The sequence below is a fragment of the Neopelma chrysocephalum genome, unplaced genomic scaffold (assembly GCF_003984885.1).
Source record: "Neopelma chrysocephalum unplaced genomic scaffold, ASM398488v2 Primary Assembly neopelma1_61b, whole genome shotgun sequence".
Lineage (NCBI taxonomy): Eukaryota > Metazoa > Chordata > Aves > Passeriformes > Pipridae > Neopelma > Neopelma chrysocephalum.
In genome coordinates, this window is record NW_020897717.1 from 10781148 (window position 1) to 10796494 (window position 15347).

The 15347-nt window shown below is 38.3% G+C and overlaps 1 protein-coding gene across 8 annotated transcripts in view; it reads right to left on the reverse strand.

Annotated features, from left to right (window-relative positions):
- Positions 1–15347, reverse strand: part of USH2A (usherin) — a 379012-nt gene that overhangs the window by 29028 nt on the left and 334637 nt on the right. The gene's annotated exons all lie outside the window — the stretch shown is intronic.

Consider the following 15347-nt stretch of genomic DNA (forward strand, 5'->3'; position numbering starts at 1 on the left):
CTGTGGTTTATGTCACTTGGAAAATGAGGCCTCAGCTCTGGGTCACTTCTGACCGCTTTGCAGAATACCCCATCTGGTTACCAGGATTATTTTAGTGGTTTTTCATGATTGAACCTTAATTCTTAGAATTCTTAGGCTTTAAAAAAAAATCTATCATTATGGTAAAGCCTTTGGAGCTGACTCCTTGGGAGTCCTGCAGAGTCTGAATCTCAGCTAGCAAATAGCTTACAGTTCAGCACGTGTCTGAGCTTTGCTCAGTGAGGATAAGGCTGCCCTGGAACCATGGAGGATTCAAGCACATAAAAACCTGCAGTATATGAGTGATGCCTGCTTCTACAGAAATCTTACACATCTTGTGTGTAGATGTAACATTTCATAGGCTGTCCTGTCCTAGCTACTTAGGGCATTATAAACTGGATAAACAGTGTTTCCAGGAGTATGGTTTAATTTCCTTACTGAAAACAAACCCCTTAAAAATGGGGGGGAGGGAAAGGGGGAATGGGGGTGATGGATGGGCAAGTGTAGAGACTGAATAAACTAGTTCCTATATTCCTGCTTTGCAAAGATGGTGTTTAAGATAAATTCACAATGTAAGATGATTGTAGGGCAACCTGCTGCCTTACAAGAACCCTCCCTGTTTCTCCAGGTTGGAGGAAGCAGCCACATTGCTGATGGGGGCATGAGCAAGCAGCCTAGACTCTCCCTGGTGCCAAAGCCTTGCCTTGAACCAGTGGGGAGAGGCTGAGAAGAACATGGCTGTTCGTGGATCCCACTGGGCTCTGGCTGGGCTGCAAGGATTGGGGCTGACCTGCCACCACACCAGACCACAGCCCAGCAGAGAGACCTATGGGGGGGATGCAGAGTGATGGACATCAGCCACGGCCAGAAGGGGCCACTGGCATCACAGCTCACAGCTTTAGGCAGCTTACCCCAAACAGCATCTGACACAGACCTGACACTGCTCAGGCAAAGAGAGCTTCGGCACAAACTCTGATCTAGGCAGGAAGGAGACACAGCCGTGGTATTACTTTGAACAGGAGTAACATGTTCCAATAGGAGATTGTGCAGATTTGTCTGGTCAGAGGAGTGAGGAAGAAAGGAGTTCAGCTGACCACCAATATATTTAATCTCATTTTTAGTTGTGCTTTTGCATGAGCTACATAGGTCTCAAGAAGGGGAGTGCAAAAATTCAGTTGCCTTCATGTGGCAGAGATGAAGTCAATTTTCCTGTTTCAGTCATATTAAGTTGTTAAATGCTAACACCCAATTGTTTAATATTTAAACATTTGTTAAGCTATCAGACTCAGAAACAAATTTTAAAGAAATATTAATTTCTTTTTTTAAATATTAAAAGTTAGATTATAAATATTTAAATAGTTATTTCCTCACAACAATGAGTTAGTCTTTTAGATAAATATAGCACAGCATTTGAATGACCATTATGAATATTAAATCTGAAGATGCCACAAGTACAGATTATAAACATACTTTTCTGATAAATGATTCCTTTTTCTGTTAAACAGGGCAAACACTAGCAAGATTAATAATGCAAAAAAGTATAATTCTTTGTTAGGAATTCCCAGCCATCACTGCCAAAAAAGCATAAGCTCAAATGCAAATAGCAATCACCTCGAACAGATTATATATAAGAAAGCTCTGGCTGCCGTGGGACATTTAGAGATATCTTTTGTCATAAGAAACATGGAAAGCATGTGGGCTATAAAGCAAAAACATATGTATATTGTCAATAGCAGCACCTGTTCAATTACAGTTTATTTCGGCATGGAGAATTTCGTTCAGCCCCTAGATGGCAATACTATCAAACACTTTTTGTAACATGAGTACTTAATGATTAACAACGTGCGTTCAGTCATCCAACATACTCAAGGCAGCCATTAAAAAAATAACAAACCTGATTTCATTATAGATTCTTTTAATAAACATTTATGGCTTAGATCCTTGAAAGTGGAAGCGTTCAAACTGCCATAGCCAAAAAACTTATACAGCCGACTGCAAAATTATGAACTGCAGGTTAAAGAACAGTGCTCAAATGGAGGTTCATGCTTAGCATAAAAATCTGGCATTAGAAATTATGTTGGCACAAAACATGATTAAAATTAGCTTTACAATTGGATGTAGTCTGTATTAATAGTTTTTATGAGGACAGTCATCTATTAGGTTTTCAAAACAGAACTTTTAAAAGCCTAAAATTTACATTCTGTGGCTGGGGGGTGGGGATGGGAGGAGAGGAGCACACAACATTAAATTACTGCTCCTGAACCGCTACACAGAGGCTCTCCGAAGGTACGAACACATTATTACAAACATCAGACAAAAGGCAATGGCTCTGTTTTCTAATGAGCTGCATCATCAGGGTGGGTTTTTGTGACAGCAATGCTACCAAACACTAGATTTCCGTTTTTAAACAGAAAACTAGCATATTTTTCATCACCCTCTACCATTTTCCCACTAAACCGCTAGATTTAATTATTTACAATCCTCACTACAGTTTGAAATGAAACAAGGATGGAGGGATTTCCTTGCCTGCAGTTCATCATGTTCTCCGGAGACTGCTAAACCATTCCTTCCAGGGATGACTTTTATCCCTGGCTCCTACAGATACTTCTTGAAGAGCAAACGGTTTACATGTATTTTTGTTTTGTTTGGTTTTGAAGTAAGCTCAGGGGATGTACTCCCAGAGTACAGAGCCCCGCTTTCTCGCCCTGCACTGCTGCCATTGCCAGTTGTGAATTTGCTCAGCTCAAAGGCTGATGCTGAAAAGAGGGTGGATGGCAGACTCGGTGATTCATTTTAAGAATCACTTTATGTCCTCCCATGACATTTTCAGCCTAGAAATACTGTCCTGCTGGAATGGTCAAATATAAATTGCAAAATACACCTTGCAAGGGATAGCACTATAACTTTGGCTTCAGCGGACGACACAGCCTTAAACAGGCGCAGGAACAAAATCACTGCCTTGGATATTCTCCCAGTCTTTCTCTGCATAGCCATAAACTCACATATCCCATGTTTACACATGCTAACAGTCCAGATTTCATTCACCATTGAAAGCAAACCAACAAAATAAAATTTTAATGCAAACATTAAGATGTTCATAGACTGACTGACCATGAAATCCAATGGACTACAAGCCCATGTCCTCCTTTCTCTTTCTCCTATTGCGAAGCATTCTCACTCCATCAGTCAGTAAATTCAGAATACTTCAGCAAACATTTAAGAGGGTACACTCTCACATTCCTCCTATATGGCCCAGTCTTTCCATGTAAATACTATGGGAATGGACACCTGAGCCACTGTGACTTGATCCCACCTTGTAACCCAGAGCCCAGCCTTTGACATGGCCCTTCCTTGCTTGTGGCAGCCTGGATCCCTTCCCTGGAACAGCTCTGGCAGCACTACCACTACTCCAGGCAGGACCCCACCTTTGGTCTTGCTGTGTAAAATGTTTCACACACTGCCAGTGGCAGCACAAGCTGTTAAGAGCAATTCCACTCTTTTAACTGTAAATTAGAATAAAAGTTATTTAAAATAAAACCCTGTTTTAACATATTTTTGAAAACATAAAATGAGAGAACGTGAATCATGAATAATGTATCCATCAAGATTTGCTTCAGATTGCCTTTTTTGTTTGTTTATTTTTTAATTCATGAGCATAGAAGTCACTTAAAGTCTGGAAACAAATTAGCATAGTCTTTCATGCTGTTCAAAGGCAGTGGCATCCATAATGCAAGGTGCCTGCCTTCCTTGCTACCTCTTGGTCCTCCTCCTGGGCACGGGCAAGGCTGTGCAGCCTTCAAGGGTCTGATGATTTTACACTGCCTACTGTGATTGCTTTTGACTACTTGAAGTGCCCCTAAGGTGGCAACAGGGTCAAGAGGTCTTTGTAGGTTGAAAATGATCAAAAATTAGCATTGATCTGTAGCTGTCAATAATACTCTGCACGGGTGGACTCCCTGCACAAATGTTTAAACTGCATACAACTACACAACCTAGTCATCTTTGAATCTATCGATCTGATGAAGCAGCACTTTCCAGTGGTGTCACTCTGGGCTTTTCCTCTTTTTTCAAGGCAGGCCAGCTTACCCAGTTGCCTAGGTCTCAGGGCATGAGTTCAAAACGTGACAGATTCATCAGAAGATCTCCGGACCACTGAAGAGCTGCCCAATAGGCAGCTCGAGTATCTGTCCTTTCTTCAGGGGTAATCATCAAAGATCAGGAAGCCGCCACCAGCCATGTTAAGGTTAGGCTTGGGTTTCTTCTCTGTCCCTATCTGCCCTTTGTACTGTAATCTCTATTTGGCAGGTATCTTCAATAGCTGATTAAAAAGCTAGCTCGTTCTTTCTGCGAGTCCCTAGCTAAACCTAGTGGCATCAGACACTACCATGCTGCTAATTGCAGTAGTGGTACAGTGATCCAAACTGGTTCTTGCATAACCCACAGACATAAACGATGGGAGGTAATTCCATATAACATTCCCTCGTCTACAGAAGCAGACGTGGTGAACTGTCCCTGGACAAGGGAGAAGAAATCTATGGTTTCCTGACAGTCAGAATGGCAATCTGACTATCCTCTGATGCCAATTTTCAAATTCTCCATGAAGGAATTCAAAGATTCCTCCACAAGTGACAGAAGTGAGGGAGAATGCTTGGGATTTCATTAAGATACTCAGTGTATCCTCACCTTTGTTGTTATCCTCTTATCCAGTTCCCTGTCTAATACAGATTCTTTGCCATTTTCTGCAAAGTACTAGGAGCACTTCTACCTTGACTCTGATGTTCATTTTCATTTCCCAGACCATTTCTTAGCCCCTGCCTTCACTGTAAACATTACACTGAGTTCATATTCATATGCAAACACTAACTTGTCTTTTGGGTTGCCTTCCTTCTCAGGCTTATATCATGCACACTGTGTCTTTTCCATTTAAAAAATCTACTCTATTCCTAAAGCCTTATGCTCAGATTCACAAGGATATAACTTATGGATACACAAGTAATCTATGAGTCTCTTCTTGTAGCAGTGCGGACTGGAGTATAAATTATTCCCATGGTATTACTGAAAAATCTCAAAGGTTAGTCAAATAGATACCAACATGTTATTCATTTTACCAGAAATTATCTTGCCTACAGGTAACCAAAATTTCCATTTTTACCAGAAATTCATGTTGCACGATTTATTTTCCTCACAAAAAAAATAGATTTTTTTATTCATTGTTTTTGTAAATTTCACTCTTAAAATTCTACATTTTAAGAACTTTGCATTTCATTTTAGAATTTTAAAATTGCCTTTCAACACCTATTTTTAATTTTAAAGAATTATTTTATTATTTCATATAACTGAACAGGCTTTCAATAGTAGCAAAATGTACCATACTGGTGATAATTTTTATGGTAAATAAAAACCCAAAGAAATTATGAAAGAGAGCGAGATAAATATTTAAATGAAATTTTTAAGTTTAATTTAAAATGAGGTATTTCCTTATTAAACCTGAAATAATTTTTAAATGTTTTTGCCGAGGGAATATTTGTCCAAATTGTCTTTGGTTGAGATGAAAGGACACTCTTCCTTTCCCAGCCCCAATGTGGATCAATGAAGTCTTTTCTTCTACAGTGGCTAGGAAATGACATTCAAAAATTCATTACATTTGAGTTTGCTTTTTTATACATAAATTTAGGAAAAACTATTTTAAAAATGCATTAGAATAGATTCAGCCAACAAGGTAAAGCACATAAAAGGGCTTCTTATTAAAACATAAGCTTTGATAACATGATCATAAAATATTGTTTCCTTGAGATTCCTGGCAAACATAAGGCTTTCTTTTTTTCAACTTTAAGAACGTTCTTGCAATTTATTTTTAATACAAATAGTAGTTTTGCCATCAACACTAGAGAACACGATTTTTCTCTGTGACTCCATGTTCTTGTCCTTTCCTAACAGTACCATGCTATCAGCTTTTTTTAATAAAAACCCTAATTTGCACACCCTGTTTCACTTAGCACATAACTGAATCATTTCCTGTGCGAATAGTCATGTGTGGGCTTGTGGACTGTACTAGGGAAAAACCTTTAAAACCAGCAATAATCTAAGTTCAAAATATTCTGCAAACGACAATTAATACCTGTTATAGAAGCACTACATTGCAATTCATTTTCCTCCTTCCTGGCAGAGCATGTAAAGAACTGTGAATTGCACGTAGCTGAATCTGTCTCATGGAGTTGCTGCCTATTTTCACAGTAGACAGTTTTCTTTCCTGGCACACCTGGGACCTGCTGCAATCTCACCAGGCATCTGAATCCCTAGCTTTGACTTGAAAGCAAAGCACCACGAAGAAAACCAGGATGCATTGCACATTAAAATGAAATCAAATAAAACCAAGTTGGCCTTTGGGTAGCAGTACACTTTTAAACAGCAACAATGTTGCACTTTGCTGGTAAAACCTTAAAGAAATCACTTTGGGCAAAGTCAACATTGCTATTTATTAATACTCTCTCCTTTTTCTTTTCTTTTCTTTTCTTTTCTTTTCTTTTCTTTTCTTTTCTTTTCTTTTCTTTTCTTTTCTTTTCTTTTCTTTTCTTTTCTTTTCTTTTCTTTTATTTTCTTTTCTTTTCTTTTCTCTTCTTTTCTCTTCTTTTCTCTTTTCTTCTTTTCTTTTTTCTTCTTTCTTCTCTTCTCTTTTCTTTTCTTTTCTTTTCTTCTTTTCTTATATTTTCTTTCTTTCTTTCCTTCTTTCTTTTTCTTTCTTTGTTCCTTTTTTCTTTTCTTTTTTCTTATCTTTTTCATCTTCTCTCTTCTATTTTCTTTCACAATTATTTGTTTAAAATTCATCAAACATCACTGCATGCCACCTTCTCAAAAATGTATTTGCATCTGTATTTGTCTAATTTCTACCAAGAAATACTGAAACCCAAAAAAAGAATTTTTTCTGTATGACTAAATAAATCAAATAAACCAAAATATCACTGACATGACATTCCACTATAGACACCATCTAGAGGAGATGTCAACATGTTTTCCTAACATTAATATTTTATCTCTAACAACACTCACAAGACCTACTGTATAATAAACCATAGATTTGCACCTGATTTCTCTCCTTTTCCCCCATATTTCTTCACTTTAAACCATGTTTTTTATTCCTCACAATGAGAAAGTGAGGTAGAAGGGACGAAGAAGCTCATTCTATAAACTAGATAGTGATGGGACTCTTACCCACAAACTTCGGGTTTAGTCAGTTCAAATATGACATCCCCACTTAACCAGAATAATACTATTTGCTCTCAATAATCATTTTGGATATAAACAACTAGACTAAGTTTCTCTTCAAAATACAACAGGCAGACTCTGTAGCAAAAAATTAATACTATTCAAGACACAATAAAGCACACTATAAAATAAAATATTGAAAAATAATTATGTGTCACCCTTAGAAAAATGCACATATCTTTAGCTGAATGGGGCATACTTTGTGAAGAGTGGTGGGAGCGAGAGAGGACAGAGCAGCTACATCAGCAAAGACTTCATGGTGTATAAAATCTAGCATGATGTTAAAGCAATGTCAAACCCAACAGAATTGAGCTGGGAGGATTTTGTGACATTCCAAATTCACACACCATGTAATGCAGAATCTGCATATTCTCATCAAAGTAGCACAGAACTTGCAATGTGTTGAGCCTGCCTTGGTCACGAGGGGAATCAGAATGAAGCATCTTTCAGGTGGAGCTTTGTAATCTGGGATAGAAACATGTCTTCAGGGAAGGTAGAAAGCTAGGAAAGTCAAGCACACAAAGTCTGGTTGGGGTTTGCATCTCTTTGTTACAATTAGTGCGCTTGTACATCTGAACTCCAAGAATATGTTTAACATAAGTACCACATGTAGTGCTCCTGCTGAGCAACGACTTTCTATCCACTATTTGTCAACATCTAGGAGCAGAGTGTCTCTCATGGATTTATTCTATGATGTCTGTAGGCATGGCAAAAGAAAGCAAAAACACTGCTGCTGTAAAACAGCAGCTAGAGCCTAAGGGCTCAAACCTGCAAATGGTAGGGGGTACATCCTTAATATGGAGCATTAGGGGGTTAATGTTATATTTTTTCCTAATGCCATAAACCGTATTTTCCGTTTGATATTTTGGCTGATGGCCAGAATCAAGTTAGATGCCTTTGTCAGAACAAATAAAATCCAGACTGCCACATTTTCTTAGTCTCAAATACTTTTTTTCCCCAGTAATGTCCAGAGTGGCAGGAGCTTTATAAACCAATGTAATGAAAATATGGATGTTTTTGTTATCCATAAAAATGGATAATTTATGTTCCTGAACTTCTCAAGTCAAGGTATCTTATGGCACTCAGTTTTGCCTTGTTGTAAAAAGAATGTGCCCTTGGCATTATCAAATGTTCTGGGTTTTGGTTTCATTTGAAGTTTTTTTGTTTTCAAGAATTCACATTGCCCCTCTATTACATTTGTGAATTCAAATATCTGTGGCATAAGACACCTTCTTCATCTCCCTTCAAATTACATCGTCTATGATATTGTGAAGAAAAGTGACTCTGAACACTGTAAAACTTCTCCCATCTCATCTTAAAATTACCTGAGCACAGTATCTGAAAGTTTCTACGTTCTGTAAAGTTTGAAAAAGAGAGTTTGGCTACGGTTTTGGTGAATGGAAAACAGATAGGATAGATCCCTTGGTGTTCCCCTATAAAAGCAATTATTTTCAATTTTTGCCTTTGCACAGCTCAACAGCCGTAATGCAGAAAGAGAAATGTAAAAAGAATAAAGAAGGTTTCAAGAAAATCTTTTAAGGAGACTTGTACAAGGACAATCTAAATCTTAACATAGATTACAGGTGAACTCCCACATCAGTTTCCTTGAAAATTCCACTGAATGTCAGTTGTGCTCCATAGAATTAAGACTTTGCAGTTATATATGACTTTTCATCATAGGATCTCACATCATGTTACAAACATTAATTAATCAAGTCTCAGGATATCCCCCTGTGTTACTGTGTACAGCTTCAGGAAACTCTAATTATTGTTTTAGGTCCCATTTTACACAGTTACAACAGACGTGTCATGTTATTGTTAAATGCAAGCTTAGTTTATTCCCTTTTCTCAATCATTCTGAGTCCTTGTCTCTCTCACCCAACACATGCAAAAAAAGAGCAGTTCTAACTGCTGCTAAGTAGAGGAAGATAGCACAGCCTCCAGGCAATTCACAGCTTTAAATCCCTGCTTTCTGCCAACACAATGGAAAATAAAAGCAACATTTGAAAGGAGACTAAAAAGTTTTTCCTTCCTACTGTTTTATTCCTTTTTCTTTGCTCTGTACTGAACAGTCCTAGCTTTTCATTCAAACTTTGCCTGCTATGTATGTAATCACTTCTGAGAGACATTCAAAGGTAAGCATAAACAATTTACTTGGAGCTACATTATAAAGGCCAAAGTTTAATCTGAGTATGTGGTTGAACTTAGAATGTCACCTTTAAAATGAACTGGGTATTTTAAGAAATGATGGGCCAAAAAGTACAAGCCTTTGTCTCTCAAAAGGCTTTTCTTCACCAGGTTTTCCATTGCTTCCCTCAATGCTTTACAATTCCTACATGAAGATACCTGCTTTCCAAGCAGAGACTGGCTGAAAGTAAAGGAAAGTATGCAGGTAGATGTTTGGGAAAGGTGCAGTCCAATTATGCCAATCCATGCCAGGAAAAAGGGATTTGCTCCACACCTTTTTGTACAGAGTAGTCACTGTTAGCAGAAGGCCAGAAGCATGTAACTGCTGATGCAGGGAGGGATGCCTTTCCTTTTTTTCTGTAGCTGGATGGAACTTTAGCCTATTTTCTGACTTTTAGCAGGGAATATTGATCAGACATGTATTTGGGTGTACACTTTGGGGACATATTCCTCAGCAAAGCACAGCTTCCCACCAAAATACTGATGCACTGAGACCTTCCTTACAGAACTTAATGGGATGTTCCCCCACACTTGGAGTACGAGACTGCTACAGGAGATCTCTGCCCCTTCTGGCTGTACAAGCTAGTGCAAAGCCTCAATGAGTGGCCTGCAAAGCCCCTGTGTCACATGATGGTCAAAGGAACAAAAATCTTGTTTTTCCATTGCAGCTGCTATGAACTGCAGTGTTGATGAAAATATTGAGGTCCATTAAGAATAAGTTATGTATTGCTGTGTCCTTTAGCAGCTATGTCTTGCGATACAAAGGCTTGGAGTCAACTCCACACTGAGAAAAGGCTTGAAAAGAAGACAAGAAGAAAGAGTGGCAATAGCATTTGGTGGAGTCACTGGGAGAGAAGCTGCTTTCAGGTTTAATGTCTTGAAACCAAGTAAACCCAAGTGAACACACATGGATGAACATCCAGATCGTCCTTGGACCACATGGCTACAATTCCCTCTAGTTTAAGCCTCTTAGGATGCTCCATTGGGAAGAAACTCACCTTGACACAGCATATGAAGCTGTGTCTGCAGACTGCCCATTCCCATTTTCTATGCTGTCAGATGAACACTAAATTCATACACATATACAGAGAAGTAGACAGCTATATCTGCTGCAGTGTGAACAAGAAAGCAGTTAGAAATGTTAACGCATAAATAAAAGAGAGTCTTTAATCATGTCTTTTCATATGGTCACACATTCATTAGTCCCTCCTAGTGTGGGTTGGGCTTCTCAGTGCAGAGCTCCTGCCAAAAAAAAAAAGTCTGAGCTGCTTATGGCACCAGCAAGGTGCAGTAGTTAGAGAAAAGATGAAATATGTAAATACTGAAATATTACTTGAAAACTGAAGCATAACAGGTTTAGTTCAGATTACGTATTTTCCTTGGATATTTAAGTTACTTAGGGAATTAAAATAGATCACATAAGCTTAGTAAAGAACAAATTGTGCTGATTTCTGAACTGAAAATGTCTTTACAGCACATTATTGACTCCAGCATATTAAGTTGTAAATCCACTAGTTTCACTGTCTCATCTATTGATTAGCTGCATGTATGCATGTTATAAATGAGCAATCCAAAGAGAAATTAGTAGAATTTAGTCATTTTGGGACAGGCTTGTAAATGTATTCAAGTGCTCAAATATGAGGATAGGCACTGTGGGAAACAGTCAGAATGTTCTCCTACATTCTGACACAAATCTTGTGTAGTTAGTGTCCTCAGTTACTCTCTACACTGTGCACTGAGGGTAGGAGGGCCCTCCAAAGGGAAAGTCATATTTTTTATGCTTAACCTCTGTTTTAAATAGCCTGGCAGAGAAATCTCACTCTCTCTCTACACAGATTAGATTAGCCCACATTTGCCATCCAAGGTAAGATTTTAGAATTCAGACCTGTGCTTTTTCCTTAAATTCACTTAAGACTCAAAGAGCAATAAAATAAGTGACAACATTTTCAATCAGCACACAGCAACAGACCATACAGGTCTGCTCTTTGATTTTTTCTTAAGGTGAAACAGAAAAACAATTCATAGCTTCAGACGTTTAACTGCATTGACTTCAAAACACTTCAAAATCAATGTAAGATTCCTTTTGCTTTTTCAAGGATACTGGATTAGGGTCTTCATAAGCAGAAGACCAAAACTACACGGTGAATGTAGATGGCACCCAACCAGAGCAGGGATTTGCCTTCGCTAATCTGAAGCAAATATCTGTTTAGTTAATACTAAAGCAAACATCCTTGACTCCTGATTTTAACATCATCCCAGCCTGAGATGATGTTACTCAAATCAGTGTGGTTGAAAATTTTCATTAATACTCCCAAACCAAATATCAATACAGGGTTTATTTAAGAAAGCAATTCAGGGTGTTGTGACGCTTCTATGCAGGACTAGGAAGAGAAAAAGATGCAGTATGCTGAAGAGCTGTTGCAATTTTTTTTCTCAGAAATGTTCATTTTTGAAAGACACGTGTTCCCAATTCTATTTGTCCTCAAAGGCAGTACTATTTTTGACATCAGAACAATTAGAGCTCAAACTATTTTGTTACTTGGTGGAAAAGGTGATGTTTTCTTTCCCATTTGCTCTCAGGGTCTCTAGTCAGTCTTTTTAGGCCAGGACTTTCCAGTAACATTAAGCACAGCACTTAAATATGTCACTGTCTTAAGCTACAACTATAGTATAAATCTCACGATATATTGGTACATCATGGGTCTAGCATTTCTAGCATAGACTAGCATTAGAGAAAATCTAAATTATCATCTGTCTTGAACCCCTGAAGAGAAAACAATAAAAAATAATTTTATTATACCATAATGACAAGAATAATACTTCATCTGGGAGAAGATGTCTTCAGACTTCTCATTAATTCTTTTTTAAAGCCTGTTGAAATATAAGAGCTCTGCAAAGTTTCATTCATTTTGTTTGTGCAGAGTAAAGTTTTCTTTACAGGAAAAATATAGAAAATTTATCACTGCAAGGAGTCCACTTCCCTCACTCTCTTGCCACATTAAATCTGCATTTGCAATTCTGATTTTGTAGGACAACTGTAAACTTGGTGCCTTTATTTTGTAGTCACCAGAGAGGCATCTCCACACAGCATGGATTATTTGTCTCAGACTGAGAACTTTGTTCTGGATGGGAAAAAAAATAATTGATGCATTCAAACCTGCAGGAAGTGGACCTAGGAAAATACTTGGAGCAAAATTCAGAACCAAAACAAGTCATGATTTGCAATATGCCCTGGTAGGTTAACTAGATACTGGGACCTCTGTACATCTTCCTGTTGTGAATATACTACTCCTCAGAGTCCTTTTGGCACACAGACAACACACACTCCAGCAGCCTCACTGAGATGGACCAAATCCCAACATCTCTATCTTAGGGTGGTGTGGCACAGAACTGTTTAGAAGATATATGTGCTACATAAAGAAGGAAGGTGGAGCAGCCATAGATTAGGTCAAAAAAGGCGCCCACAGTTGTAAAGTCAAAGAGCTTGAGGATATTGTGCTGCAGGTCCAGCTTTTGCATCAGCCATAGGTTGCCTTAAGTGAACATGTAAGTGGTTGTTTGTCTCCTAAGGCTTTGCCTGCGTAACTACACAGCCTCAGTAATACAAGACCTTTAAAGGACATTACCTGACTGAAGCAGTGTCCTGTCTGTTGTAAGGACTGCATGACCTTCAGAATATCTGGAAATAGAAACAAGTTCCTAACAAAAATCTGAAAAACACAGGAGTTTTCTACTAGATCCTCAGGATGGGAGTTCCTGTTTCCTATATCACTCCTCATGGTCTCTAAACGTGCTCCTAGAAAGGAAGGTTTGTGAAGGGAAAAGAAGGGAGGAAGAAACAGTTTCCACAGTTTTGGTGGTGGGAGCAAAACAGCCTGAAGGTGCCAGAGGTGTAACAGATAATATTTGATATCCTAAAAGCTGTAACGTGGCACCTACTAATAAGATGAGAAACATTTCTCTGAATCCAGTAGCAACTTTGGCAGGGGTTCTTGCAGTAAACCCTCCACTTCATGGATAGAAACCTTCTCTCCATGCTCGTAGTTTTTCTTGGCACTCATAAAGCAGTTCAATGAGCATATCCTTTCCAAATCTTCTGGCCTGTCAGATGCTGATGGAGAGACATCTGTACCTCTTTCTTTAAAGACTGAAGAGATTTTCTTTAATGAATGCTAAAGAAACAGACTTAAAAATACAATAGTTTTTGCAGTTAAACAATAAAAGCCATCCACTACGGGTGCTCCTGAGTAGAGTACAACAAACTTGGATGCTCCAGATCCCACTTGTAATGCGTTTCTCTGACTTTGGTCAGATAAAAAGTTCAAGGTACTAAGAGAAATACTTGTAGTTTATAAGGGGATAATCTCATAAATTGGACTTTTTTTCCTCCTAATACAAGTTATATATATGTAAACTACTCCCATGCATTGTAGATAGGAAGTTCTCAGACTACCATCCTCACAAGGGTCTACTATTTTCTGCCTTCAGTTTCTTTGGAAATAAACCAACCAACCAACCACTGATTACTTACATTTTGATGTTTTCATTTATGATTGTACTGGTACTGAGAAGCAAGAAGGACAAATAGAAAGACTGTTGTGAACTTTATTGAATCTGATTAACTGTCTGGTTTGGGCTCAATTTAAATTTGTCAAAAGTCCCCTGTCATCTTTTCCCTGCTCCACACAAAAATGAGACCTTCACACAATTCAGAAACAGTGCTAGGTCTGAAGACAAATACATGAGCTGCCTGTTAGCTTATTCACAAACCAGCCAACCCAGACAGCTAACTCACAATCTCCCTTCCCTTTGTCTGTTCAACATTGCTCAGTTGTGGTATCAACATTGTCAAAACATATTTCAGTGCACGAGAAGATCCAGCAGGAACTTGCAGGAAGATCCTTGCAAGGGTGTGGAACTTTCTGCCTTCAAAGGGGCATGGGAGGGGAAGCAGCAGCTCCACGTGCACAGCAGACCCAGGATAACGTGGTCAAAGGGAGGGAGGGGTGGCAGTGGTGGGGCTGAGGACCCCTTAGTTTCCAGCAGCCACTTCTACAAAGCTGGTACAGAACGCTCCAAGTGCACATCCCCTGAGCCAATGCTATGCACCCAGTCAGCCAGATCCCAAGCTGGGAACACGGTCATGCTAGGTTATTTTACCAAAAGGGTTGGCATATATGAACTATTAAAATCTGCACATTTTAAAGTAGAAGTGGTCAAACTCAATATTCCAAAAAGCATTTTTATAAACTTCTGCGATTTTTCCTATTTGTATGGAGGTTTCCCTTTGCAAACTTAATAGCTGGATGACTGTTTTTGAAAAAAATCTCATTGGTTAATTATTCACTTTATTTAATTACAATTTAATTTCCACATTGTATGATGAATCACCAGAATCAGTCAGTAATGCACCTGCTGACTGGATAACTACTTTCATTTTGTTTTTCATAACAAATAAGTTACAGCTATTTTTAATAAACAATTTTTTAAGATTTTTAACTCTGTTAGTAAAATTTTACAGAGGCTTTGAGCTCTGAAACTATTTTAATAATCTGCAATTCCCCCCGAAGTCTGAAAACCAGAAAGTCCTACTATGATCCAAAAGAATAAAAAGAATGCTGCACTTTGAAAAGAGAGTCACACTTAGGATTTCTTTTTCATACTCAGTTAACTTTATATACAGCTACAGTATAATGTGATAGTAAATTTATACCCCTCCATTGTCACCTGTTCAAAATGCATCAGAATATTCAGTATTTTTTTTCTGTTTTTAAATCTCCATCACAGCCTGTGTGAGAACTGGAATAAATAAGCAGCCACGTTTTCCCATACTGGAAAAGTTCCAGAAGGGAAAGGGCTCTTGACATTACAGAGCTAAA